The following is a 27,919-nucleotide window of genomic DNA, read 5'->3' on the forward strand; positions in this document are numbered from 1 at the left end:
GAGGTTAATTTTATATATATATATATATATATATATATATATATATATATATATATATATTCCATGTACAAAGAAATTTAAAATGTAAGAATTATTGTATTTCAACAACGAGCGTTGTCAATCAAATGGAGCAAATAATATATATATATATATATATATATATATATATATATATATATATAAACATACATACATATATATATATTCTTTATTTTATACAGTAATATCTTGCTACGAAGTTCAGACCGTTTCAAGCATATTTGATTGCATCAGGCAAATAAAAAATAAATACACATTTTTTTAGGCTCTAGATCGTCTTAAATTAAGAGAAGAGAAGGTAATTGAAACGGTCGGCACCTCGCAGCAATATATGATTTTATTTACATAAAGAAGATATATATATATATATATATATATATATATATATATATATATATATATATATATATATATATATATATATACTAGCAAAAGTACCCATCGTTGACTGGGTTCAACTACAGCCTACGGAAAATGGACTATGATTTATGAAAGTATGATAGGATATGAAAAGGAAGGCCGTAAATTTGGGGGTATCAAAACCAAAGAAAAAACATTATAAAAGTAAAAATAAAAGAAATAAACCCCATATTTTTTTATACCATACCTTTTCACACTGAAACACTTATCACAATATTCTGTGGATCTATATTAAAAAAAAACTTGTTAAACTTTGTGACATATTTCCATTCTATGGAGGTCATGTGCGAACGAACACTCCATAATTTTATTATATAATATTTCTTCAAATTGAAACATAATTATCAAAGTATACTTACGCAGATAGATATGAAAAGTATTTATTAAAGTGTGTGCCTATGTCCATTCTATGGAGGCCAAGCGCGAACGCAGACCACACAATTTTATTATACCATCCATATTTAAGTTAAAACATACTTAGCAAAGTATTATCATGCATATCTATATCAAAAACACTTGTAAACGTTTTTTCATTTAATTTTTAAATGTTTTATTTCCATACTTTGTTGACCAGTCGCGAATGCACACCCCACAATTTTAATGAACCACTGTTCTGCCAAATCAAACATACCCATTCCTGTGTCTCGATGCATCTTCTATCATGATACGTAATCAATTGTTTTAAACAGTTAACCATATAGGAGCCTATTCGTGACCAGACACACACACACACACGCACACATTCACACCAGTGATTAACACCAGTCGACAGATTCGAACTCGACAACACGAGTCATATCTGGCTCGATTCGCAAAGACCGTATCCATTCGGCTACCATTATCCGAGAGAAATAACGTTTGATTTAAACATTTTATTTTTTTAATGTTCTGTACGTCAGTGACAGCGGGATCTAATCGTAATACGATGATCTATGCATAAGAGTTAAATTGACCGACTATCTTGACGCCGTTGCTTTGCCGTATTTTTGGATTGTGGGTTTCCGTTTTTTTTACCATGTATATATGCACTAGCATACGCGTGTATATATTTGGACCGTACGTTTGTTTATGTGTTGTGTATGTGACTTTTTTACACCAATTATCAAGTCTCGGATGCCACTTGGGATCCGGATTATCGCCTGTACAGTTATCAATGAGATAATATCGTAGAAATCGGTAGTAATAGACATTTGATTAATTGGATTAACTAAAGATACGGTGTATCAGGAATTTGTCTATGTTAGATTTGAAGACATCTAAGTTTTATTCAGGTAGGAAATAGGCAAATGCAAGAGAGATCCACAGGCGAGCAGTTCTAAGGAAGAAGCTTTGTTCACGTAATCTAGGTTTCAATTTACGCACAGATAAAGACTGGAGAAAATTATTGACAGTGATTTAAGCCAGACGGGTGTTTTTCGTGAAAGGTTGGCCTGAGGGGGGGGGGACAACGATTGGAGCTCAGACGAGCTCTTACCATGAACACAGAGATAAAACCAAATATAGTCCAGCAACGTCTCTTCTCTGGAAGTGAGGTTGAAGAGAAGAGAAAAGGGTGCCCCTCACTAAGCTACGACGTCTATTTTGTTCTCTGTCAAGGCAGGATAAGCCGTTTTCAGCAGCTACCCAGATGTGAGAGCAGTATTTTATCCTTGGACGTACCTAGCTTTTATATAGATAGAGAATTGCATCAGCAATGAGATATCTACTGGAACGGTAGAAATATTCCACTATTTTTTCAGCAACCTCGGCATCAGATTTGATCTACGTGTTCCATTTCTGATCAGAAGCAAAGCTCAATCCCAGAAGCTTATCAAAGCATAGAGCCCCCCTAGACGAGAGCTATTCATTTCAATTGATTCAAGATAGGGATCAGTGCGTTGATAGTGTAAATATATACACTTGATTTTAGATGCGTACAAAGTAACCAGCCAACTGTCCCCGCCTGTATCAGGCGCCCAAGATCAGAGTAAAGAGAACCAGAGAGAAATTTGTCTATTACGGCCTTTGATATGTTGCCATTGATAGTAATCTATTTAGCATACATGTCAACGAATGATCTAATTTTGTGGTTTAGATCATTGATGTAGATCACGAAGAGAATTGGGCTCAGACCCCCTGAGAGACTCCGGCATTACTACTGTAGGTTTCTGATTTCTATCCATCAACCACTACTCTTATGAGCCGATCAGAGAGAAATGATTTAATACTTGAGAACAAATTTCCAGCTATACTGTAGGTGGAAATCTTGTAAAGTAGGATTTTATACCATACCTTATCGAAGGCTTTTGATACGTCAAAAGCGATTGCACTAGAAAGAAGATTACCTAATCCTGTGAGATATAAATTCTAGCACATCTGCTGTAAGTCTAACAGAACGGAAACCATGTTGCATTTCACGAAGAAAGTTATTTCTGCTGAGTCGCGGCGAGGGTCTGTATATGTGTATATGTGTATATAGTAAATTTCTAGTGTGTTGAATGCGTATACTTGACACTACTAAATGTTAATTTCCTTCTCTCGACTTAATATCTATTTAGGCCTCTCCTGATTTATCTATGTGTTAGTGTGTGCCTCTCATAACATATATTATGCTATTGTTTCTTCCGTGAGGTTTGCCAGCCGTCCGTGGGTAGCTGATTCTGAGAGAAGGAACCCAAGACGATATTGGATTGTATGCATTAATTTCACTCCCAGTGATTCGTAATAGCAAAGGAGTGATTTAGGCATCCCTTCGCTTTCGAGATCCCCAATCAATCTCAACGATACTTTATCAATCCGGAACATGTTGTATGCGACACGTCATATCTGTTCACTTTTTCGGATACGTTCCGGTGCAAACTGACTAGTCTTAAAGTTTGGTATATTTGAGAACCTGTCAAGATATAACGATTATAATCACTACTGTTCGCCCATCATTTAATAATTAAAGAGAGAGAGATAAATAGATAAATATATAGATCAGTATATATATATATATATATATATATATATATATATATATATATACTAGCAAACAGTTAATAAAACATGTTAAAACATACTTTGAAATGAGTTAAACACATATTTAATCTGAAAAGGAAACACTAGATAAGCGGGTAGTACTTTCCTTCTAATCAGAATGTAGGAATTTGCAAAATGCGGGATCAGATTTTGCATGCAAAAGTATTTGATGAAACAACAGGTAAGTCAAAGATCTTACTTGAAAACAAAAAAAGTGAAGCAGAGGGAATATGGCGAAGAAAAAGGTGATTACCCACGAATGGATAGTCTGGTAGAAGATAAATAATCCAATGACGGTAAAATCCAAATATATTATTTCAAGAAAGTTCATATATATATATATATATATATATATATATATATATATATTAGAGCAAATAGCCAACTAAACATGCCACAAGATACTATGAAAAAGAGTTCAAAACATATTTAATTTGAAAGGAAACATTAAATAGGTGGACTGTCCAGAATACGCGGAGCGCCGAAAAAATACACACTCTCATCTGAGGATAGGATCCATCAAAATGCGGGATCGGACGCTGCCTGCAAAAGCATTTGATGAAACTACAAGTAAGTTAAAGATCTTGCCTGACAACAAAAATGAATCAGAGGGAATAGGGTGAAGAAATAAGTGAGTTTACGTGAATGCATATTCTGGAAAAAGGTAAAGTATCCAATGAAGATAAAATCCAAAAATGCAAATCCAAGAAGGTGATTTCATATGAAGGGATAGTCTTGTAACGGTAAAATCCCCGAAAGCTGGTTAAATTTCCATTCGCACAAATAAAATCAAAGGAATCGGTCCAAAATAACCCAAAAAGGCAGAAATCTGTGGAACAATACACAAACAGGTACACGGAACTGGGGAAAGACTTCCAACAACACTATTAAAAGAAAGGTAAGATATGCGTTGTACTCGACTGCCGAGGAAAGGCGTAATTAAGAATATTATTCCAGGAAAAGAAGAGAGAATAAATTAGTAAAGGAGAAGAGAAAATAAATGTAATCCAATGTCAAAATGACCCTAACAAGATTACGCCAAAATGCACCAAAGATATAGATTAAAAAAGATGTCAACTGGAATGTACAAGTCATCACTTAAGAAAATATCAGCAGGAGTTATTAAATGACACCAAATGCAGAAAAATGCATTAAGGAAAGAGAACGGCCGGCATCAGCAAATTACGGACAAAACAAGCAAGTATGTAAGCAAATGCACACAGTAAAACATAAGCGAATATACACACAGGATATGAATGTGCAGGTAGACTGATATACCCGATAGATAGGAATATTTAAATATTAACAAGTAAATTGCAGCTGAAAAATCGGCCAAACAAAGAAGAAATAAAGAATTAAAATAAAGGATTATTAAGTTCTAAAGTATTAAGAAAGTATGTAGAAATAACAATAATGTTATAGAATAATTAAATATATATCTGAAAGGTTAAAGTAATAGTTATCTAATTTCCAAATTACCATAATTAAATTTGGACTTATGTTTACAGAAAGAAATCCGTTCGTTTTTAGAATGCATCATATTGTTACTTTGAGTGGAAGCAACTAGAGTTATAGCTCCAGTTTTACAGAGGCGATATGCCTCAGAGCCTGAAGCACAAGACTTAACATTTTTTAGGATAGTCCATTTGATTGAGAAAAGGGTATTATTCGAATTAACTTTTTTAATCAAAGTTGCCAGAGAAGCTCCTTGGTCATTTTTCGAATTATGGTTGTTAAAAGAAGAAATGTGGTTTGATATTATTTTCTTAATTAATGTTAAAGTAGCGCCGATATATGTATGTACCCTATTAAAAGCTAAAGGTCTTCAATTAATATTTATTTGGTTGAGCTAATTTAGTTTGATATAACTTGGTTGAGCTTATATGTATATAAATATATATATATATATATATATATATATATAGCTAAATATACAGATAGATAGATACACAGATGATTAGATAAGCCGACAGCTATACAGAAAATAGACAGTTTGCTGCTTCTCCCTGACACACCCTCTTACATTACGTAAATATGGTATGTAAATTCATGCAGATTGTTTTTGTATAATTACAGAATCAATCCCCAATTAAATAATAAATATTATGAGAAAGAATTTGCCTGGTTTATCATTCGCCAAAATGTTGTTTAAAAACTTAAAATTAATAATGATAATATCTTTAATCAAATTGGATTCGTATTAGTTTACCATATAATATCAGATGATATTTGAGTTAGACAGTTCTATGTTATGGAAAATCACGTCTGACTTATGTTTAGTTTTTAAAATATCCAAATGAAGACATTATTTCCAACGATTTTGTACATTTTCTTTTATCATACATAAGAACTCATTAATAAGAAAACATTGAAATAAAATAGTGCGGTACAAACGGGTGTTCACAGGAATCCATTCAATTCGTAGTCGAATTCTCTACCACTGAACTATAACCTCCTGATGACAAGAATTGATTCCTGATTTGGTAAGAATTGAATCTCCCTTGATTTACTGAGAATTAACCCATTTCTTCCGTGTTACCGAAATTTTTCTTGTACATTTTTTTAGTAACATGAAACACTATTTTTTGGAATATGATTTTTTCTATTTTCGATAGCAATCGGAAGAAGGCCTGGCCGAGACATTCTGACAATCTCGAAAGACATATAAATAACGTTTGTGTGCAATTTACATCATATAGGCTGAGCCATTTCGTACCTATGAGGAAGAAATTGACACACATCCACACGAAACGACTTCTACATAATAATAGAGGTAGGGTTTTCTGAAGTCTGTTTATCATATAAACAGTATTGGCTACATATGCGCATACATGTTTCAGTGAAAGCCGCGAGGCAGCGACGGGAGGAACCACCAAGAAAATCAACAATACGATTGTCACAGAATACCGCCCTCTCAATAACCACTGTTAGACGCATACTGGGCACATACCTTCATTTCGTTCTCTACAAAATTCAGATTTTACAAGCTCAGACCATAGCAAATAGAGAAGAGAGGCTAATCTTTTGTAGAAACATCAGCCAATGCATTGAAGTTTACTCCGGTGTGTTGGACTTGCTGTTTTTTTTGTGTTTGTGATGAAGCACATTTGCACGTCAATGGAATGTTAATAAGTAGAATAGCAGATTTTGCGCAAAAGCCAAACGTATCAACATGTCATTAGCCCCTTAATTGTTGAAAAGTTTACCGTGTGTGTTTAATTAGTCGCAGAGAAATCATTAGATCATACTTTTTCGAAAAGGGCGTGGTCGTTCAGTGAATGCCAACACTGATTGTTATGCGTAAATGTTTAGGAGGACATTTATTACTGCTCTAAGAGAACGCAGGGAGTCATAAATACTAACGTCACTTAACAGCAGGATGGTGCGCCTCCACATTGCTCAAATGTGTCGCTGGATTGTCTCAACGAGTATATCTTGGAGATAGACCAATCTCACAGCGCACGAATAACCCATGTCCTGTTACTATATTGATCGTTGTCCCCCAGACTACTTCTTATGAGGTACATGAAGGAGAGAGGCTACTACAACTACCTACTCCCATTGAACCCCTGGAGATCAGCATTCGTCTGGATATTTGAATAATTCTTCTTGAGATATTCGGCAATATCATCACAAGCGGCAAACTGCACGTTGCAGTTGTAAACCACAAAATGGGTGCGTGGATTGAACATGTCACCAATTATGGAACTGTGTAGGGAACAATAGACTAAATGAGATTTGTTATTAAATTTTAATTTGATGTTTTTGTTAAAGCTCTGTAAAGAAAATTTAAAACGTATGTGTAATTACAAGTGGTAACAAGTTGGGCCCACCTGGTATATTATTATTTCCACAGTCAAAAACGTCGCAGCTCATAGCAAACAAACCGAAAGTGCAAGACTCGAGTACTGCGCTAAACATCTGATTCATTCATATATGATAATTGCATCCACCAAAATTGTAGAGGATGTGACGTTTTTATATAGTAGTTTGCAGACGTTTTATGATAAAATGTATTTAATAACACCGCGATAATCACATTATAGTTAATGTTTTACTATATTTTAAAATTTTATTTAGTCACTGGATTAAATAGACCTATCCCTATATATGAACATTTAAACATTATTATTAGCAGTATTAGCGAAAAATATACCAAACTTACTTGTCCATGACTTGAGTAAAATGTTCAATTTGATTTCTCCAGATATTCTATGTATGGGTATTGCTGTATCACTATAAATACTGGCTTCGAAATAATTGGCAGATTTATCGTAGTCTATAATTTGATCCGTGTCGGTTACTTAAAGATAATAATATGCATGTATTATGTTTGGAATTCTAGTTTATAGCGGCTGTTTTCTTCGCACAATGAATGGCCATCGGTTTCCATGGTTAGTTTATGCAGAAACCAACTCTGTGGCGTATCCATATTGCATTCGCTTTAAAGCAGATACTGTTTAAGAAATGAGATGTCGTTTGATCGGACAAATCTAAATGTTGAGCAATGAAAGTCTAGCAATATCGAAGGATATATAAAATTGTAAGAAATAAGAAAATCGAAAAAAATATTTCTTATTCTCCAAGAATCTTTACAGAATGTATTACCGCTTGTCTCTCACTGTTATACTCAGAGAGTTGATAAGGTTATTTTTTTTACACAGTGATCACCACTTATCAAGGCCCGGAAGCCACTCAGGGATAAGGGTTATTGCAAGTACATCACGTTAGTGTGGAGATTTGATGAAGTGTTTATTAAGGGGGCGGTTCATTAGGAATTTGTAAACATTGGACTTGGAGACATCCAAGTTGTAGTCCGGTGGGAAAGAGGCAGACGGAACAGAGTTCCATAGGTGTGCAGTTCTAAGAAAGAAGCTTTGTTCATGGAATCCGCGTTTTGATTTAGGCACAGATATAGAGTGGGGGAAATTTTTTACAGTGGATTCAGCTAGACGGGTGTTTTTCTTGAAAGATTGGCGAGGGGGACCAGAGATTGGAGTTCAGACGAGCATCTGCCATGGAAATAACGATAAAACAAGGTTAGGCTCGCAACGTCTCTTCTGTGGGAGTGAGGTTGCAGGGTAGAGAAAAGAGCATCCCCCACTAAGCCACGAAGTCCATTTTCTACTCTGTCAAGGCAGGATAGGCTGTTTTTAGAAGCTCCTGTCCAGATATGGCAACAGTATTCCATCCTTGGACGTACTTGGCTTTTATATAGATAGAGAATTGCATCAGAGTGAGATATCTTCTGGAGCGGTAGAAGGATCCCAGCATCTTTCCAGTGACCTTAGCAACAGACTTGATGTGCATGTTCCATTTCAGATCAGGAGTAACAGTCAAACCCAGAAGCTTTCAAAACACGTGGCTTCACCCAGACGAGAGCCATCCGTCACAATTGATGCCGGATGGGGATCAGAGCGTTGATTATGTAAGGATAGGTATTTGGTTTTAGATGCATTAAAGGTAACCAGCCACATCTTCCCCCACTGAACCACGCGCTAGAGATAAAAGAAGAGAGAATCAGAGAGAACTTTGTCATTTACAGCCTTTGATGCGTTGCAGTAGATGGTCGTGTCATCAGCATAGATGTCAACGAATGATTTAAGTATGTGTTTAAGGAGGTAATTGATGTAGATCAGGAAGGGAGTTGGGCCTAGGATTGACCCCTGAGGGACTCCAGCATTTATATTGCAGGTCTCCGATTGTTGTCCATCTACCACTACTTATGAGCCTATCGGAGAGAAAGGATTTAATGATTGAGAAAACATTTCCAGTTATACCGTAGCTGGAAATCTTGTGAAGTAGACCCTTATGCCATACCTTGTCGAAGGACTTCGATATGTTAAGAGCAATTCCCTTACAAAGGAACTCTTTGTCAAGAGATTCAATAATCCTGTGGGATATAACCGTCAGCACATATGCGGTAGATATTGCAGAGCGGAAACCATATTGTGTGTCACTAAGAAGGTTATTCCTGCTGAGGTAGTTGACTATTTCTCTATTTAATATGGATTCCAGCAACTTACTCATAACACACAGGAGACTTATTGGTCTGTACTCAGATATAGATGACTGATCACCTGCATTCTTAAATACAGGGCAAACTCATGAGGTATTCCAGAGAGTCGGAAAGCACTTCTCCTTAAGGCAGCGCTTAAATAGTTTCGTAAGTATGGGAGAAAGTTCTGGTTGAAGCTTTGTTAACAGTATAATTGGGATGCCATCAGGGCCAGTTGCTTTACTGGAATCTAGGTTCTTTATTAGCTTGGCGACCTCATGCACGGATATTTGTATGTTACCTAGCTTGTTCTGTGTTATAGTAGGAAATATGGGGAGTTGATAGTCTTCGTCGCATAGGGTAGAATTAACTGCAAAGTTCTTTGCAAAGAGTTTGGCCTTGTCTGACGCTGACGAGATGACCTCTGGCCCATTGATGATGGTTGGGATAGAACGCACACTTCTGTTCAGGATCCTATTTGTTATTTGCCAAATCTGGTGGGAACCAAGCTGCTGATCAGCTACCTTGGATTTAACAGACTGGGCATATAGCTCTCTTGCATGTTTTATTACTCTTTTACAGTGGTTGCTGGCAGTCCTGAAAGTAGTTTTAGTCTAAGTTCATCTATTACGTTTGTAGCTATGGAAAAAGTGATTTCTGTGCGTGATAGCAGCAGCACATTCTGGGGAGAACCATGGCTGGCTCTTAGGTTTTTGTTTAAATTTTTTAGATGGTATGAATTGGTCTATGTCTACAATTAACCGTTCTGTCGGATTTGATAATATAGAGGACACTTCCTTTTTAAACGGAGTGCAGATGTAAATCAGATATGAATGTACGGAAGCTATCAGAGTCAGCCATAGAGCATCGCTATTCAGTTCGGTGGAGGGGTACGTATGGGGGCTTCTTACATTTCGTTTTTATGTTAACTGATACGACGGAGTGGTCGGAGAATCCTAGAGGAGAATGAACGGAACATGAACATAGCTCATGGGAAGTTGAGAGAAAAAGGTCTAAGCGGCTTGCATATTGACCGGGTGTATCGGGCACACGGGTGGGTTCGCGAACAATATGATTGAGGTCATAAGCAATGGCAAAATCATGACAAAACCTCCCCTCATAGTCTGTATTATTTGAATGGGTCAGCCTTTCCTCGTAATGGACGTGTACGTCACCACAGATGTAACGCCGCTGTTGTTGGGCCTGTAGAGGGCAAATATAAATGCAGTGGCGTTAGCAAGTGCAACCGTGAAGCACATATAGGGTAAATTAGGATATTCTCTAGAGGTATCCCTGCCCCACGGGAAGCCACCCTTAATGTAGGCACATATTCCATGCCCATGACGATCTTGTGTGTCAGATTTAGCTGTTAATTTTGAGTATTCGTTAATTATGAACTCATCTATGGAAGTGATCGGCCCTATTCCAGTTTCACTTAGAAATAATATGTCCGGTTTCGTCTCCTGTAATTGGGTTTCAACCTCTGGAAGACCCCTGATGTTGGAGAAGGAGACCTGGTAGTAGGGGTCTACGTTGAAGGATGGGATTCTAGGTTTAATCGAGTTTTTATTGTGGATATATTTCATGTTGAGGTTTTGGGATTTGTGGAATAGGTCGGCATACTTGATTAGAGAAGTACAGAGAGGGATAGTAAGGGAGAACACGACAGGATTTTTTGTAGCACACGAAATGTAAAGCCGTAACAATTACCCACTAGTATGACATCGAGAGGCCCCACCAGACACTACTGCATGGTCCAGATCCACTCATCAAATGGCAATACAACAGTCCCAGTACTTTGCGCATGCTGATAGGACAGCCTCCTTAGTGGTTAATCCAAGGTTTGCGTCCTTGGCTATCAGCCGGATAACGTCAGCCCAGACAAAACGTTTACCCCCATCACCCTTACTAGTGGCATGACCTCAAGGACAGTCAGAGACAGAAACATTTCCGACATCTCAGACTACTGGTCACCATTACTACCGACATTTAAGCAGCTTTTTCCTCACCCTTTGTCCGCAAAATCACTCATTTAATGAGGACTGAATGACAAAATAAGAGAAGCGAGAGTTACTGGAGCTGCCGATAATACATCCACTGTATTATCTACTCTCAATTTAAAAAAAAAGAAGAGGGAGAGGAGGGGAATGTGTACAAGTGACTTATTTATATCTACGTAGTAAGTCCGGTGCTAAGTTAACAATTCAGAACGCTTTTGATGATTATCTCCCCTCCCATATTAATGGCTGGATGTTTGTCGCTATCTATCGAATTTAAATCATTAGAGTTTCACCTCATAATTGATTTAAATCTAAGAATTTACTATTATCCTTTTGTTAAGTCCGCTTAATATTAATTTACGTTCGAGTTTAGATAATTATTCAAGGTTTTACTTTAGGAGGTTCGTTTTCATGAGTAAGTTTCTTTTCACTGTATTATATTTCGAATGTACTTTAACATAAGGCTAACTATATTAGATGGTTTGGTTCGCCAGCAAAGAAGCAAGCATTTTCAATAAGCAAGCTTGCAGTAATAGTATATATTAAGTATACTACTTAAATAAAGTCATGAGTTTATCTACTCTAATAGAGAATAATTTCCGGTATTTTTTATCGTAAGTTCCCGGCATTTTGTTTGTTTTTATCGTTTACTTTGTAGCATGGGAGGGGGTGATGGATAAGACAGGAGAATACAGACAAAACACATAAATAAAACACGAAAAACATGTATAAAAACAAGGTAACATAAAACCATTTAGGATTAGTTTTTAAAAAATAGTTACCTTTTTTGCACTAGAGTTACCTCCGCTGTCCTTTTGTCAACTGGTTGCTGGCATATCATCATGTCTTTCTAGAGCGACAGAATATTTCTATTTCCGGATAACTTGGTCGAGTGCCTATCTATTTATAGAATAAAAGTCGTTACGTTCGGATGTGTAAAATATTTAATGTACATGTTTTTATTGTTAAAAAAGTTCTAACTTTTTTATATATAAATTCCTAAGTTTATCTACGCTAACAGAGAATAATTTCCGGCATTTTCATTTTTTATCATTAGTTCCCCGCGCTTTGTTTGTTTTTTTATCGTTTAATTTGTAGCATGAAGTGTGACGGATAAGACAGGAGAATACAGACAAACTACATAAATAAAACACGAAAAACAAGTATAAAAACAAGGTAACATAAACACATTTAGGATTAGTTAAAAAAATACTTAACGTTTTTGACTATTGTTCCGTCCGCTGTCTTTTTGTCAATTGGTAACTGGCATATCATTATGTCTTTCTAGAACGAAAGAAGATTTCTATTTCCGGATAACTTAGTCGAGTGCCTACCTATTTATAGAATAAAAGTCGTTACGTTCGGATGTGTAAAATATTTAATTTACATTTTTGTTTCATTGTTAAAAAAGTTCTCACTTTTTTTTTATAAAGTCCTAAGTTTATCTACTCTAATAGAGAATAATTTCCGGCATTTTTTTTATCGTTAGTTTCCGGCATATTGTTTGTTTTTTATCGTTTACTTTGTAGGGATAAGACAGGAGAATACAGACAAAATACATAAATAAAACACGAAAACAAGTTTTAAAACAAGGTAACATAAAAAACATTGAGGATTAGTTTAAAAAATACTTGACGTTTTTTGCACTAGTGTTCCCTCCCGTCTTTTTGTACATTGGTAGCTGGAATATCATCATGTCTTTCTAGAGCGAAAGAAGATTGCTATTTCCGGATAACTTGGTCGAGTGCCTATCTATTTATAGAATAAAAGTCGTTACGTTCGGATGTGTAAAATATTACATTTATATTTTTTTCTTTAAAAAAAGTTCTAACTTTTTTTTAAAGTCCCAAGTTTATCTACTCTAATAGAGAATACTTTCCGGCGATAATAATAATAGTTTCCCCAATATTCGAATCTAATATAACCTGCACTGTCTGTCACGTCGACACTCGTGCTTCATTGTCGCCATACCTGTTATTGTTTTTCAAGTATTGAACGGGATGTGCTCTTATGAATGAAATGGATTTATGCCCCCACCCGAACAACCATCCACTGTTCCTGTCCTTAAATACCGGGAGGCCTATTCTTTTTTTCTTCTCTCAAACTACTGATAATTGGAATTCTCTCTTTTTGCTTCACTAACTGAGCTATAATGCAAAATAAACATGTAATATGAACATATTTTTTTTTTGCTCAGCTCATAAAAATATTTAGATATTATCGAAAATACTATTCCCTTGTTTGGAGTGAAAAATCGTAAATAATATTTCTCTACTCACTGTTTAATTTCCAATACATGTTCGTTCTTGCCGCCAATTTTTAGTGTTTAGAGGGTTTACAAACATTTCACCCCTAAAAAAAACAGTATTTTGCACAAAGTCATAAATTATACTTAAACACGATGAATTATACCTTTCGAACCCAGTTATTGAAAAACAACAATGCATTTTTTTAGTCACAAGAAAAAATATGATGTAGCTTTCTAATATCAGCCATACGAAGAATAGATTAGTTGGCCCCAAAATGTTCCGACATTGTCGCGATGTTATTCTTAAGAACGCTAAAAAGAAAATTATTATAAAAGTCATAGGTTTTTTCCTCTACTTCTTGGGAATTTGCTTATCTCTCACTCATGAAAGCAAGCAACGGTTTTCTAATATAAGTATGTGTTTAAAGTAATGTAAACTAATAGAACTTCTTTCGAACATCAATAGGTAGCACGTATTTGTGAAAATACTGAGCTAGCTCCAACCAAGAAATTTTCATAACATCTGGCGAACATATGGCTACTCAAATCTATTCACACAGTAACAAGACCAATATAAACTTACACAAATGTACAATGCCACGCTTTCATATACTCACATATGTATATTTCTTATACACACATATTCACACTAATAATACTCTTAATTGTTACTATTTACTCAATTTTCCTAAACTCTCACAAAATTTGAGACGATAAAAATAGCAGTATTGAAGGTAACTGTTCTATTCTTATCTGTTGTATAAACTGCTTGGTTATGAGAGATTCTTGTTTTAATTTTTCTTACAAATCTTTGTTTTTTATGTAGAATTCACAACATGGTAACGCGTTTATTCGCGAATAGTTGTATGTATTGAAATTGTATATATATATATATATATATATATATATATATATATATATATATATTACGTCCTCATAAATGATATAAAAAGACAGCTGATAGTAAATTAATTTTAAATGTGATAGTAGTCCTTGTTAAGCACAAAAATGATAAACTTGTTCGAAAATTTTACAAACCTACGCACTAATCCTTACCGTTTAACGCCGTAAAATAAAATACATTCGTTCCAATATGCCAAAAAAACAAACAAAAAAATACATCGCGTCTTAAAGTTTAGCTAAAAAAAATTACAGATATTATCATGCAGGCTTCTTCATGGGAAAGTGTGAGCTAAGCACAAATATCAACTAAAACAGATCTCAGACATACGTACATCACCGGAAAGCAATACACACACAGACTAATTTTCGCTGAATTTCACATACTTAACACAATCAGGGAAAACAGACATGCACATGCATACAGGCATGCATACACTCTAAAGTTTTCGAATTCACTAAACTCACTTTGCTGAATCAATAATTTGCTCATATATTCAACACATTGTAAATGTATATCAATGCACACAAGCGTGTATATATATATATATATATATATATATATATATATATATATATATATATATATTTACCAGTGGTGAAAAAACCGGACTAGAGTGCTCACTCTGTAGTCAGAGCAGTATATAGGAAATTTATTACTGTGAGTCCAGAATGAGTTTACAAATTACAGCTAGAAGAAAATCCTCAAAGAGGAAAAATCCAACTAACATCGTCAGAATTCATAGATGGACTAAGTTATAAAATCAAAAAAGAATGGAATAATCGTAGATGAAGGTGAGTTAGAAAAGAAGGGGGTAGTGGTAGGGAGAGGGCGTTGCAATTTAAAGTAGGAGGAGTGTATACAATAAGAGAGGATTTTATAATTAAATATTAATTATGTGTAAATTCTTATGCATGTTTGTTTTTAGTTCACAACGGTTTAAAATTAAAATACGCTACTTTTATTTATAACGGCATAAGTAACAGTTAATTTAAAGGATCACCATGGGAACAAGTTGGAGAGTTAATGTAAGTGAAGGAAGGGGTTGAAAATGGGGTGTAAATTGATTTATCCGGTCTGAGAGAGATTGAAAGATATATATTGTTTTAAAAGGGAAAGAAAAAGAAAAGGAAAAAATAATGAATTATACTTTACAGGTTTATTTTGATAGTATAATGGTAGGTAAGAATATCAGTAAGTAAATAAAATAAATTAAAAAATAAAATAGTAATAAATAATCTTAATGATAAGTAAATAAAATACGCGCACACACACACATAAATACACATACACGCGTACACCTGTACAATGTACGGAGACACATCAATGGGGGAAGAACACATGCCTAATTATATATACAAAAACCAGAGATACGTAAACATAAAAATAAGTAAACACATATACATACAGATACATGCATATACATACATATATATATATATGTATATATATATACGTACACATATATACATACACAAAAACATGCATACACAAACGCACACACACACACACACACACATATATATATATATATATATATATATATATATATATATATATATAATTGAATAAATAAATTATCCGGGAAGGTAGAAATTATACGTTACAGGTTTATTTTAATAGAATAAAAAAAAGGTGGAAACTTCATTATGTAACTTAAATAATAGATTAATAAACTTAGGGAATTTTTTTATGGTAATAAGTATACTATTAGGAATCCATTTACAGATAATGATCATTGCTCTATGCAATATGGACGATATTATTCTTATCACGCGTTAATATTGAGATATATTTAATCACCAGCCCCATGGCAGGTACTACGGTTTCTGATCCAATATTTAGAAGCATCGAAACAATATATAAAATATGTGTAATGAATAGTTTTCCACATATGTTTAACACACGTTTTGAATATTTATGTGATATATATACTGAAAGCGCTTACTCCAACAGAGTATGCACCCAGCGCCATATTTTATTTTTTTTCTCTGTAGAGCACCAAACATTTTTAATAAACAATAAATCTAACCCGGTTTTTGTGCCTGTTTAATAAAAATATCTAACAAATTTAATAGGCTGTATAAAGATATAACGTAACAAATCGTGTTTGATTCATTTATAATGCCAGAAGTCGTCATGTTCTTATTGACGAATAATTTGTTTCCTTTTCTTAATATAAGTCTAGTTTTCTCCGCTGATTAGAAAATGCACACCTTAATAGATTTTAGTATATTTTGCAAGATTAAGCTTGCTTACAAATATCCATAAACTAAAATCAATCATGTATATGTTACATTCTTCGAACAGTAATTGATAATGCATAGTCGAAGTAACACAACTCAGGCTTTATTTAATAACGGCGGTCGTGGCTACTTAGAAAACTTTTGTTTACTCTTAGTACGAACTACATGTAAAAGTCATATACGAACTTTCCGTAAACCAGCATGATGATAGTTCCGTAGCCTTTAGAAGGCTAGGGCATTTGTAAGTATTTTTTTATAAATATTTATTTTACCAGAAAGTATTTCATTTATGACATATATACTCCATCAGATATATGAGAAGAGTAGACTTGGCTCATATGAAAATTAAATAATTACTGAATAAAAGCAGCTCACAAGCAAATAGACACAAGCAAGATAATTGTAAAAATAATCGTACGTTATATTATTACTTAGTAAAACTTCAGATAATTAATTTTAATGTCAATATAAAATGTTTAGTGAGAAGCTTAACGTCACAGGCATAGAACACATATGCACATGTATACATAAAGTTTCTCGTTCTTGGTATGTGGCGTAGCAATATCTAATGAGACTAACAATAATTAAAAGTATCAAAGATACATCAAACGTGTTTATTTATGCATGTGTGCCAAATAGGATTATGTTGGTTCTTGTATTCATTCATTAATATATTAGTTCAATATTGAACATTCTATTAGTTTATCTTTATTGTTTAAGTGAACATATGTTGATATCTTGAATATTAAACAAGTAAATACTAATGCAAAGAAACTCGTACTTGCCAATAAAAACTAAATAATAGATTCTACATGGATATATCTTTAGAATTATGTATGAAACGTAGGTTTCAATTAATTCGAAAGTATAGAGCAATTTTAAAAGATGAGCTTGGGTTTGGGTGTAGAGAACGTCTTCAGCAAAAAAATTGTGACAAAGCTTACGTATAATTCGTGACTGTGAGGAACAGAAAAGCGTAGTTTATAAAAAGGAAAAGAAAAAGACAAATAAATCCTTTCTCGTTTTGACCAGAGCTATTACAAAAAAAAAACGTAAAGATGACAATCAAAATCTATTGAAATTACAGGAAAGCCCTTTCTGGTTTTCTTGAATATTGCGAAGGAAACTTTAACTTTTTGACATCAGCACAAGCATCACAAAATCTCGCTGAAAGGAAGAGCGGAAGCTAGCACGAATAATCTCCGTCTACTTTAATCATGATAACAGAAAGTTCAAGCCAGAAGAAAAAAGAAAGAAAACTTATATCAAATCGTTTATCTGGGGATAAGTAATTTTCTCCCGGTCATTTCATTGTGTCCTTGGATTTCACCGAAATGAATGAGGTTGACAAGTGTACATAGTGGTGGATATATCGTTCCTCTGCAAGCGCCATATATATATATATATATATATATATATATATATATATATATATATATATATATATATATATATGTATATGAATATATATATATATATGTATATGAATATATATATATATATATATATATATATATATATATAGAGAGAGAGAGAGAGAGAGAGAGATAGATATGGATGAAAGTATATACACGGATGTATACAATTCTAGGTTAACATTTTCCAGAGGTTATACAATTAATAGTTTTTACGAGGTAAATACAAGTTTTCAATGCCGAAGTATGGCAAGATATACATTTTCATTTTTTTTACATAAGCGTTGATATGACTTTACATATTCATGACCATGCCTCGGTCAGCCAATCACAAGCAACTACATATTTTCTAAAGCGATATTGGTTACGAAAATCTGTTGTTTATTCATTAACGTTTTGTATAAGCAATATCATCTGAGAAGATCTCTAGTTGCTTCTGGCTGGCTTACCGAGACATACTCACGAACTTGAAGCGACATGTTAATACTTATGTAAAACAAGAAAAAATAAGTGCATATATTTATATATATATATATAATTATATATATATATATACATATATATTACACACATATATATATATATAGCAAGCGATCTATATATATATATATATATATATATATATATATATATATATATATATATATATATATATATATATATATAAAGAAAGAAATATTAAACAAAAGGCTGGATGCTATCACGGGATGTCTTCACAAGAATAGATTTTTGTTTTCACGTCTTAAATGTAGCTGAGTGAAAAACATTCTGAGTGTAAGGCCAAAGTTAATATAAAGTTACATATCTATGAATGATGTAAATTAGATGTGATAAATGATCTAGTAGGCAAATCTGGGATCTAATATTCTACACTAGAAACACAGTTTAAGAAATAAAGACAACGCGTTATTAGATAAGAAATTTAGATATGTAATAAGGATTAACAGAGATTAGCAATAATGTTTCAAAACTGGAAACACAATTTTTGCCATATTGATCGTGAAATAGTGTGTATAGTTCCTAGATCAATAAAATAGCTTTACAAAAATTAGCAGTATGAATTCAACAAAAAAAACAACATATTAGTTATTAAAGAATGGCGATTAAGTGATACGATTTTTAGATCAATAAAACTTGAACAATACTCGCATTTTAGATAATACTCTATGTTCGAAAAGATTAAATCCAAAAAAACAAGGTTAACCCCATCTTTCATGGGATTAATACGTACATGGAGTTAAAGATAAGATTTATTAATAGAATACTAATTAATGGAGTATTTATTAATATTAGACAAGTATATAAGAACTTAATTCCCGAATTGTTTTTTTGTATTAAAGCCACGCATAACATATGGAAATTATGGTTAGATGGAAAACCTAGGTTAAATCTATGGAAATATAATTAGTACCATGGTTAAGATATGTATAACATACTTATATTTTTAAAGGTATGCCTATTTTAAATTGAAATTGTTTAATTAATAAATAAATCATAAATGCATATTAGGAATTTACCAAACCTAGATGGCCCTGTCGGTGGGGCATTAGAATATGCCGACTGCCCCTCTGCAGAGGGTAAAAGTCCCTCAATGGGGGTCCTGGATATGACCTTAAACTATATCCAGTTATGAGGCCCAAGCTTGTGGGTTTTGGGGAGTGTGGAGCCACCCTTTAATTACCCTTGCTCCCAGGTCTACTCTGACCCAGAGTGGTAGTACCTGTAAGGGTTCCAACTATGGGTTAAATAGAAACCGACGTGAAAACAACAAATATATTCTATTAAAAAAATTTTCTTCAAAATGTTTGGATTCGGCATTAAATAACCCGAAAAGGGTAAATATGCCCTAAAACAAAAACAACCAACCAACCAAACCTACAATCATCGAACGGTTTGAGTTACTTCCCTTTCACAGTTTTGAATACACTTTAGAATTGTGATAACTTACAATTTCAACTAAACCTTTAAAATTCCGAACTTACAGTTATCTCCTTTTTTACATCTAAAATGTTCGATGATCGTAAATCTTAAAAGGAACGAACGAACGAAAATAAAAAAATAAAAATTAAAAAATAGATTGCGATCCTCAATTGTAAATGAATAATGACAATGAACTAAGCATAAAGTAATGTTAAACGTTCTTCTCTTATTTAATAAGTTTTAAACAATATCTTTTCTTAAAGCACATAAATATGTAAGCCGATATTTTTTTGTAAATAAACAAGGCAAAATTCAGATACGAAACTAACATAGAATCGCAATGATGTATCTTATTTGATTAGTTCGGATCAATAATAAATAATTTAAATTAAATAAAGAAATAAAGAAATTAAATTTAAAGAACCAATGATTAGTATTAATAAAACATATTAAATAGACGGACGTAATTAGTGGTAACGTTGTATGAGATTTTGTTAGAATTTTTTGGGATGGAGGTCAGAAAACACTTACAGTGGGTATTCTCTGTCTTTCGAGACTAAATGGAGACATCGATATATAAATATATATATATATATATATATGTATATATATATATATATACATATATATATATATTACATTAATTTATTATGTAATATTTTGGTGATTTCACCTTTGTAACATTCTTCAATATTCGGATAAGTATATTATGATTTTTGACACCCTATTCTGTTGCAAATCTAGAGAGAAGTCCACCACTAGTAAAGCCAGCCATCTATCTGAAATATGTGTTGTCGATATATATATATATATATATATATATATATATATATATATATATATATATATATATATATGGTTTAGTAACTTTAAATATCTTTTCAAGGCTCATCAGTATGGATAGATGTAGCACCCACATCATCCCCATCTTTTGAAATATTTGTGTTTAATTTTTACACATTTATCAAAGATTGAAAACTACTTTTTATTTTATTTTTTGACCCATCTTTCTATCTATCTTTCTATTTATCTGGCATGTATTTATGCACAAAGTTTTCTATATATATTTTTATAGGCGTATATAATTTGTTGAAAGAAGTGCCCTAATTAACCTCGTAATTGTTATTGTTTAATGTTATTATATTTAGTCTTGCAGTAAACACAACTTCAGAGCTCAGTAATTAAGGGAAAAGGCAAAAATAAATCGTTAGCTAAACGTTTGAATTCCCAAAGTCGATGGGGGTCACATTTTTTTAAAACTGTTTAAATCATTATCGGTTGCAATTTAATATAATAATAAATACAAAATCTGCATTTATCAACATATATTTAAGCGTATATTCCAACTGGACAATGCCGGGCGCATAGCTAGTTTTATATATCATATACTTGTAGTTCTATATCAGCATCTCTGACAAAGACTTAAGGCAACGATAAAACTTAGATGAAGTGTTCAATACTTTTAGTCCACTGAGTAATATATATATATATATATATATATATATATATATATATATATATATACATATATATATATATATACATATATATATATATATATATATATTGGTAATTACGTCAGTAGGATGCACACATACAGTGACTCTACCAGAAACAACTGGGATTAATTGATTATGCCATCCTCTACGATAAATTACATTCATAAACATGAGGAACGGTAAGCCGTACAAATATATATTTATCGGTATATATATGGATATATATATATATACACGCATATATATATGTATATATATATATATATATATATATATATATATATATATATATATATATATATATATATATATATATATATTAAAAGATATCGAGGGGGTGCACAATATAATGACGGCTAAATACAGACCAATCAACATGATGATTTAAAAAAAAAATAAAAAATGAAAAAATGGTAAGCTAACCAAGTTTAGTTACTCGCTCAACCGAACTAACTCGAGTAAAATACGATTTAAAAACAAATTCATGAATATGCTAGAGGAGAACAAAAAATAGCGAAAAATAAACGTGGGAAAAATTGCATGCGAACATCGCAAAATTGGATTGCCGTTTGAAACAATAGGTACCATCCAAGATTCGGTATGCAAAGTTGTCACGCTTGGATGTTTTGAATAATACGCATTTTTCTGCGATTTGCAACCACATTATAAATAACCATACGTGTTCCACGAATTGCAGTGCTAACATATTTAGGATATTGAGTAAGTCTCACTCACCCCTTCATTAAAAAATTCTAGAGACTATTTTTATTAAGTCGGTGAGACTTTCCCTTTGCAAGCAAACAGTAAATCTTTTAGGACTAAATTTGGTCTCTGTGATTTTCCCCCCGTGTATTATTTACATTTTTTATACTCCGCCGTATCCATGCCTTTTTTTTAAATCGTATTTTCCTCGACTTAGCTCTGTTAAGCTAAAAACAAAACCTTTCTACCTAACTTTATATTCATTTTTTAACGATCATGTTTATTGGTCTGTATTTACTTATAATATATATATATATATATATATATATATATATATATATATATAAGTGAACGTGTCTGTATGTCTGTCTGTCTGTGTGCATTTCCCTACGCAATAACTCTGTCAATTTTAAGTCTATAGACTCGAAATTTGAAATACCGGGTACTGAGATTTGGGAAAATCGATGTGACGGGTGTCAGCCAGAAATTTGGCTGTTAAGGGGTCAAATTTCAACGATTTGACCTTTAAGAACTCTACCAAACTCCTCCGACAATTTTGGGTCTAGACACTTGAAATTTTAGATATAGGTTCCTTGAACCTGGATCTAACTTAATAAAGTGATTTGAACCCGAAACTATACATTTTAAGGGGTTATAATTGGGGTCAAATTAAAAAAAAAATTTACTCTTTTTTTTTTGCTCAGCATACACCTCCAAACACCCGGGCAACGCCGGGCTGAAATGCTAGTATATCTATATATCTATAAAAGTGAACGTGTCTGTCTGTCTGTCTGTGTACATTTCCCTACGCAATAACTAAGTCAATTTTTAGTCTATAGACACGAAATTTGAAATACCGGGTACTGAGATTTGGGAAAATCGATGTGACGGGTGTCAGCCAGAAATTTGGCTGTTAAGGGGTCAAATTTCAACGATTTGACCTTTAAGAACTCTACCAAACTCCTCCGACAATTTTGGGTCTAGACACTTGAAATTTTAGATATAGGTTCCTTGAACCTGGATCTAACTTAATAAAGTGATTTGAGCTCGAAACTATAAATTTTAAGGGGTCATAATAGGGGTCAAATTAAAAAAAAAATACTCTTTTTTTTTGCTCAGCATACACCTCCAAACACCCGGGCAACGCCGGGCTGAAATACTAGTATATATATATATATATATATATATATATATATATATATATATATATATATATATATATATATATATTTATAAATATGTGTGCGTTTGTGTGTATATGTATGTTTATATATGTGTGGGCATATTACTATTGACATATATTCATTTTTCTAGTTCATATATATATATATATATATATATATATATATATATATATATATATATATATATATATATATATATATATATATATATGAAAGCCCACTGTTTGTTTGTAAATACATTATAGTTAGAGCACTGTGATACGAGCAAATGTTAATTTCTTAGAAATGTAGGCAGACATATTTACATGGTCCTATAATTTGAGCTGCTGACTGTCAACTCGTTAGTTGTAGGTTCGATTCATAGCCGAAAAAAAGTGTATGTCTAGACGCACTGATAGTTTGTAATGCAGTGAACAGTACTGTGTGTGTTTATTTTTTGACCTAACATAAGAAATAGGACCAACAAAAGGATTAAATGTGGATAATACTTTTAAAGTTTTTCCTGGTCCGTACTTTTGTTTGACTGGAAATGAATTTTCGTGCAAATCATTAATACTATAGGAAGTTGCACAATTCTATGTAATAGTTTTTAAATAACGATTATAAAATGATATATATTTTTGTTAACGTCATGAGTAGGGATATGACAACAGCAGACATTTTTCATTGTTTTGACTCTCGAGTATATTTCCGACACAGTTTGACACAGTTTATCAAGCGATAACCACATAAATCTATATAAATACATATAAGATATCACCAGATACACAATTCTTCCTCAAAAACTATAAAAATATGCTGTTTTCGTAGTCCTAGTTTTGTGAACATTTTAATACGTAGAAATAGGACTTCAATTTACTCGATTAAAATTCGCAATGGATTATGAGTTGAAACTTTTAATTTAGTAGAATGCTGAATACTACACGCTATGCCCATCCTTTAAAGAAACGTACTAAGTATCTCGTACTATCAAAAGCGGGGTAAATTTCATATTTTTGTCTACTGTATATGAACTTCTATGTCTTGTTAATAGTGTAATAATCAAGCACAAAACGTGTAATAGAGGATATAAGGTTATGCCATCGATATAATACGAGATACGACATAAAATCGTCAAACCTTTTAAACATCGCAAAGAGAATATTCACAAATTTTATAATTGTAATATTTCCATAGAAAAAAGTAAATTTTACATGCTACTGAAATCGCCCGTACATTTCATGATTAGATAGATAATACGTCCTCAAGAAAAATGATTGCTGGAGAATTAAAAACTGCAACATTGTGTGTTCGTATTCCAAGTCTTAAGATTTTTGAGTTCAAAACAAAACACATTGACACGAGTATGAGAGAATACATATTGAATTGGACTTAGGCACAATAATACTAATTTCCCTTGGGTGACGCGTCCAAATTCGATATATTTTGATCTGAAAGCAATACTTCCGCTGAGGAACTAGTGAAATACTATCAACTGAATGTATAATTCTGACAATTAAGTTTAGTAATTGCAACCGTACGATGTCAGTTATGGTTGCATCTGCAGAGTTTGATCTATTATTCCTATACATTGCAATATCAATGATTTTGCAAAAGGTTATTTCATGAGCATGTTATAGAATGATCTTTAAGACTGCGCTAGATTAATGAACATCTATGCATCTCGATACAAAGCCCTGAAGGTTAAAATTTCTTTTAAAATAGATGAAATGACCGTAATGAACTTGCCAACTTCGAGCCATGATGTTGACAGAAAAGTTTATAGATCCAAGGAACACGATCAAATCTGGAACTCATTTGAGGACGAGTAATGATTATGTTTTCCGGAAATTCACAATTACTGATTATGTTTTCCAGAAATTCACAACGCAATGTAGTATGTGAAAGAGAGTGTTATAGAAAATGAAATATAAAATATTATATTTAATTGATATTTTGTTCGCAATAATAATTAATAAAATATTTGCTGAATAACATCATGATCTTAAAGAATACGTTATTTTTATTCACATCTATGCACCAGTCCTATTTTTATACACAATTATGCACCAGTCAATTATTTTATTCACTACTATGCACCAGCCAAATTTTTATGCACAATTACGCACCAGTCAAATGTTTATTCACAATTATGCACTAGTCAATTTTTATTTAACACTATGCACCAGTAAAACATTTATTAACAAACATGAACCAGTCAAATTTTTATTCACAACTATGCACCAGTCATTTTTTTATTCCGAACTATGCACCAGTCAATTTTTTATTCACATATATGCACCAGTCAAATTTTTATTCACAGCTATTAACAAGTCACATTTTTATTACAAACTATGCATTAGTAACACTTTTAGTCACAACAATGCACCAGTCCAATTTTTAATCAAAATTATGCACCAGTCCTATTTTATTCAAAACTGTGCACCAGTCAATTTTTTATTAACATCTATGCACCAGTCAAATTTTTATTAACATCTATGCACTAGTAAAAAATTTATTAACATCTATGCACCAGTACACTTCTTTATTCAGAACTATGAACCAGTCCAATTTTTTATTCAAAATTATGCACCAGTCAAATTTTTATTCACATATATGCACCAGTCAAATTTTTATTAACATATATGCACCAGTCAATTTTTTATTAACGTCTATGCACAAGTCAATTTTTTATTCACAATTATTCACCAGTAAAATTTTTATTCACAACTATGGACCAGTCGAATCTTTCCTCACAACTATGCACCAGTCAAATTTTGCTTCACAATTATGCACCAGTCAAATATATATTCAAAATAATGCACCAGCCAAATATTTATTCATTAATATGCACCAGTCAAATATTTATTTACATATATGCACCAGTCAAATTTTTATGCAACATTATGCACCAGTCAAATTATTATTTAACACTATGCACCAGTCAAAGTTTGATTCACAACTATGGACCAGTCTTATTTAATAAAAACTATGCACCAGTCAAATTTTTATTAACATCCATGCACCAGTCAATTTTTTATTAACATCTATGCACCAGTCAATTTTTATTAACATCTATGCACCAGTCAATTTTTTATTCACAGCTATGCACCAGTCAATTTTTTATTCACAGCTATGCACCAGTAAAATATTTATTCAAAATAAAGGATAAATCGAATCTTAACTAACAACTATGCACCAATCAAATTTTCATTAATAATTATGCACAAGTCAATTTTTATTAACGTCTATGCACCAGTCACATTTTTATTAACATCTATACACCAGTAAAATTTTTATTAAAAGCTATGCACCAGTCACATTTTTATTCACAGCTATGCACAACTCGAATCTTTACTAACAACTATGCACCAGTCAAATTTTCATTCACAATTATGCACCAGTAAATTTTTTATTCACAATTATGCACAAGTCAATTTTCTATTCACATCTCTGCACCAGTCAAATTTTTATTAAAGTCTATGAACCAGTCAAATTTTATTAACGTCTATGCACCAGTCAAATTTTTATTAACATCTATGCACCACTCAAATATTTGTTAAAATCTATGCACCAGTATTTTTTGTTAACATCTATGCACCAGTCAAATTTTTATTAAAATCGATGCACCAGTCATTTTTATTAACATCTATGCACCAGTCAATTTTTTATTAACATCTATGCACCAGTCAAATTTGTTATAAAAATCTATGCAGCAGTTAAATTTTTATTAACGTCTATGCACCAGTCAATTTTTTATTCACAGCTATGCACCAGTAAAATTGTTATTCACAACTATAGACAACTCGAATCTTTACTAACAACTATGCACCAGTCCAATTTTTATTCACAATTATGCACCAGACAATTTTTTATTAACAATTATGCCCAAGTCAATTTTTTATTCACATCTCTGCACCAGTCAAATGTTTATTCACTATTATGCACCAGTCAAATCTTATTCACAACTATGCACCAGTCAAATGTTTATTCACTAGTATGCACCAGTCAAATTTTTATTCAGTAATATGCAACAGTAAAATTTTATTTTATTCAAAACTCTGAACCAGTCAATTTTTTATTAACGTATATTCACCAGTCAAATTTTTATTAACATCTATGCACCAGTAAAATTTTTATTAACATCTATGCACCAGTAAAATTTTTATTAACATCTATGCACCAGCCAAATTCTTTATTCACAATTACGCACCAGTCGAATTTTTATTTAACACTATGCACCAGTAAATGTTTTAGTCACAACTATGCACCAGTCAAATTTTTATTCACAACAAGGCACCAGTCTTATTTTATTAAAATTCTACACCAGTCATTTTTTTATTAATATCTATTCACCAATAAAATTTT

Source organism: Euprymna scolopes, chromosome 4 (genome assembly GCF_053919585.1).
Source record: "Euprymna scolopes isolate OS-2025 chromosome 4, ASM5391958v1, whole genome shotgun sequence".
Classification (NCBI taxonomy): Eukaryota; Metazoa; Mollusca; class Cephalopoda; order Sepiida; family Sepiolidae; genus Euprymna; species Euprymna scolopes.